This window comes from Papio anubis, unplaced genomic scaffold (assembly GCF_008728515.1).
Source record: "Papio anubis isolate 15944 unplaced genomic scaffold, Panubis1.0 scaffold161, whole genome shotgun sequence".
Taxonomy (NCBI): Eukaryota; Metazoa; Chordata; class Mammalia; order Primates; family Cercopithecidae; genus Papio; species Papio anubis.
Window position 1 is genome coordinate 154,002 of NW_022161591.1, and position 4,768 is coordinate 158,769.

Sequence of the window (4,768 nt, forward strand, 5' to 3'; positions counted from 1 at the left end):
CTTATATGCGAAAATTCAACAACATACTTTTGAACAACCAACAGGTCAAAGAGATAATTTTAAGAAAATTTATAACATCTTGAGACAAAGGAAAATGGAAATACAGAATACAAAACTTATGTGACCAGCAAAAGCAGTTCTAAGACGGAAGTTTATAGCAGTAGACTTCTACATCAAAAAAGAAAAAAGATTACAAATAAACAACCTAATGTCACACCTCAAAGAACTAGAAAAGAACAACCTAAGTGCAAAGCTAGTAGAAGTAAAGGAATAATAAAGAACAGAGCAGAAATAAATAAAACAGTAGAACAAAATAGAAACAATTAATGAAAATAAAAGTTGTTTTGTTAAAAAAAATGACAAATCTTTAGCAAGACTAGCCATGAAAAAAATGAGAGTGGACACAAATAAATAAAATTATAAATTAAAGGCCAGGCACAGTGGCTCATGCTTGTAATCCCAGCACTTTGGGAAGCTGAGGCGGGCAGATCACAAGGTCGGGAGTTTGAGACCAGCCTGGTCAACACGATGAAACACTGTCTCTACTAAAAATACAAAAAAATTAGCCAGGTGTGGTGGTGTGCACCTGTAATCCCAGCTACTTGGGAGGCTGAGGCAGGAGAATCGCTTGAACCTGGGAAGCAGAGGATGCAGTGAGCTGAGATCACACCACTGCACTTCAGCCTGGGCGATGGAGAAAGACTCAGTCTCAAAAATAAAATTATAAATTAAAAAGAAGGCATTAAAACTAATGCCACAGCCACATATACACCATGGAATACTATGCAGCCATAAAAAAGGATGAGTTTGCGTCCTTTGTAGGGACATGGATGCAGCTGGAAACCATCATTCTTAGCAAACTATCACAAGAACAGAAAACCAAACACCGCATGTTCTCACTCATAGGTGGGAACTGAACAATGAGATCACTTGGACTCAGGAAGGGGAACATCACACACCGGGGCCTATCATGGGGAGGGGGGAGGGGGGAGGGATTGCATTGGGAGTTATACCTGATGTAAATGACGAGTTGATGGGTGCAACAGACCAACATGGCACAAGTATACATATGTAACAAACCTGCACGTTATGCACATGTACCCTACAACTTAAAGTATAATAATAATAAATAAATTAAAAAAAAAAAAAAAACAAAAACTAATGCCACAGAAATACAAACGATCATAAGACAATGCTGTGAAAAATCATATTCCAACAATTGGATAACCTAGAAGAAATGGATAAATTCCTAGAAACATACAACCTACCAAGACTGACTCATGGAAATATAGCAAATATGGAACAATCAATAATGAGCAAGGAAATTAAATCAGTAATAAAACCTCCCAACAATGAAAACACCAGAATAAGATGGCTTCAATAGTGAACTCTATCAAATATTTGAAGAGTAATTAATGCCAACACTTCTCAAACTCTCCCAAAAAACTGAAGAAGAAAGAACAGGTCCAAACTCATTTTATGAGGCCAGCAGTACCCTAATACCAAAGGCAGATATGGACTCCAAAAGAATAGAAATTTACACACATATATCTCTGATGAACATAGATGCAAAAATCTCCAACCAAATACTAGCAAGCTAAATTCAACAGCACATTTAAAAGATCATATACCACAATCAACTGGGATTCATCTTTGGGATGCAGTGATGGTTTAACATGTACAAATCAATAAATGCTATACACCAAATTAACAGAATAAAGTATACAATCTTATCATCTCAATAGATGCAGATAAAGCATTTGACAAAATCCAACTACTTTCATGATTAAAATTCAACAAATTTGGTATAAAAGCACTATACCTCAACATAATTAAGGTCATCTATGACAAGCCCACAGCTAGTATTATACTCAGTGGTGAAAAGTTGAGTGATTTTTCTCTAAGACCAGAAGAAAGACAAAGATACCCACTCTCACCACTTTTGTTCATCATAGTACTGAAAAGTCTAGCCAGAGCAATTAGACAAATAAAATAAATGGAAGACATAAAGGGAGTGATATTACCAAAATGGCAGAATAGAATAGAAGCAATATGTCTTCACTCATCTCCAAAGACAGAAAAAAAAAAAAAAAAAAAAAACCACCAAAACCCAAAACAAACAAACAAACAATATCTAGCATCAAGATTTCAACCAGAAATATCAAGAACTAAAATCTGACGCTGGGATTTCCCCAGGACCACAGAGAAGTAAAAAGAACTTCAAGTGGACACTAAGATGAATGGACTCTCCCCAAATCTGCTGGGCACTGTGCATGGACAATTCCCCCTGGACTCACAGTTTCTACACTAGAAAAAGTCAGACTGAGGCAGAGAGTCAGCTTCCACACTATCTTGTACTCTCACAGGAAAACTGTTTGTGTCTCAACCCACAAAAATATTGTAAGTGCCTATAGGGAGGAAACATTTTGAGGGAAGCTAGAGATAAAGAAGGGAGATGTGACTAGCAACCCCAACATGAAAAATTCTGCTCTTTATCTGAACCAAAAGGGATGCCAAATAAGAGTGGCTTTCAGCAGCACCATGCTGGAGGAGGCATGCATCATGGGTACTCTGAGCAAGAACTTGTAGCCAGCCTTCCCACACAACCAGGCTATTCCCTTTGGAAACCCCTTTATCTTGGATGGGCAGTTCTCCAAACGTGACCAAGAATTGAGGCAATCCTGGGCTTAAGGTGCTATCTAGTGCCGATAAGTAGGCAATGATCTAGGATTAAGGGTGCTCAACAGGCAAACTTCAAAGAGCTTGTAAACAAACATACCATAGAAATACCAAAGCAAGCCAGCCAGCAAAGACTGGAGTAAATCACTAATCTTTCATAGATACAAGTCTAGAAAAAATAAAAGCAAACATGAAAGCATAGCTTCCCCAAATGGACAAAGCAAGGAGCCAGTGATTGACCCTGGTGAGACGGCAATGTGTGAGCTTTTAGATGAACAATTCAAAACAGCACATCTAAGGAAACTCAACAAACTCCAAGATTAACCATTAAACAATTCAGAAGTTTTTCAGGTAAATTAAACAAAAAGATTGAAATTTTAAAAATCAAACGGAAATGCTGGGACTTGGAAATACATTTACAGAACTGAAAAAAGCATATGAGTCTCTCAGTAGCAGAATAAATCAAGCAAAAAAAAAAAAAAAGGAATAAATTCAAAGACAGCATACTTGAAAACAGTCATAGAAGAAACAGGAACAAAAAGAAATGAAGAATGCTTACAAGATATGTGGATTAACCTAAAAAAAAAAAGCAAATTTAAGAAATATTGACATTCAAGAGGGAGTTGAGAAAGAGCAATAAATATGTAGTTTATTCGCCTTTCTGCCTGTAGACGACGCTGAAGAAGTACCGTTAAAGTCTCTCTTCTCCCTGCTGTCATGTCGAAGTCAGAGTCTCCTAAAGAGCCCAAACAGCTGAGGAAATGTTTCATTGGAGGGTTGAGCTTTGAAACAACCGGAAAGAGCCTGAGGAGCCATTTTGAGCAATGGGGAACACTCATGGACTGTGTGGTAATGAGAGATCCAAACACCAAGTACTCCAGGGGCTTTGGGTTTGTTACATATGCCACTGTGGAGGAGGTGGATGCAGCCATGAATGCAAGGCCACACAAGGTGGATGGAAGAGTTGTGGAACCAAAGAGAGCTGTCTCAAAAGAAGATTCTCAAAGACCAGGTGCCCACCTAACTGTGAAAAAGATATTTGTTGGTGGCCTTAAAGAAGACACTGAAGAACATCACCTAAGAGATTATTTTGAACAGTATGGATAAATTGAAGCGATTGAAATCATGACTGACTGAGGCAGTGGCAAGAAAAGGGGCTTTGCTATTATAACCTTTGATGACCATGACTCCGTGGATAAGAATGTCATTCAGAAATAACGTACTGTGAGTGACCACAACTGTGAAGTTAGGAAAGCCCTGTCAAAGCAAGAGATGGCTAGTGCTTCATCCAGTCAAAGAGGTCAAAGTGGTTCTGTAAACTTTGGTGGTGGTCCTGGAGGTTATTTTGGTGGGAATGACAACTTTGGTCATAGAGGAAACTTCAGTGGTCATGGTGGCTTTGGTGGCAGCCATAGTGGTGGTGGATATAGTGGCAGTGGGAATGACTATAATGGATTTGGTAATGATGGAAGCAAATTTGGAGGAGTTGGAAGCTACAATGATTCTGGCAATTACAACAATCAGTCTTCAAATTTTGGACCCATGAAAGGAGGAAACTTTGGAGGCAGAAGCTCTGGCCCCTATGGTGGCAGAGACCAATACTTTGCCAAACCACAGAACCAAGGTGGCTGTGGCAGTTCCAGTAGCAGCAGTGGCTATGGCAGTGGCAGAAGATTTTAATTAGGAAAAAATCTTAGCAGGAGAGGAGAGCCAGAGAAGTGACAGGGAAGCTACAGGTTACAAGATTTGTGAACTCAGCCAAGCACAGTGATGGCAGGACCTAGCTGCTACAAAGAAGTTGTGTTTTAGACAAATACTCATGTGTATGGGGAAAAAAACTCAAGGACTGTATTTGTGACTAATTGTATACAGGTTATTTTGGTTTCTGTTCTGTGGAAAATGTAAAGCATTTGAACAAAAGTTTTTAATGTAGATTTTTTTTGTTTTTTGCACCCATGCTGTTGATTGCTAAATGTAATAGCCTGATCATGATGCTGAATAAATGTCTTTTTTTTTTTTTAAAGAAAAAACACCAAACTTTCCAAACCTAGACAAAGATATAAATATCCAGGCACAGGAAGTTCATAAA

The 4,768-nt window shown here is 38.5% G+C and overlaps 1 pseudogene; it reads left to right on the plus strand.

Moving 5' to 3' along the window:
• The first annotated feature begins 1,142 nt into the window (after positions 1–1,142).
• On the plus strand, positions 1,143–4,545 carry LOC116272692 (annotated as a pseudogene).
• The last annotated feature ends 223 nt before the right edge of the window (positions 4,546–4,768 follow it).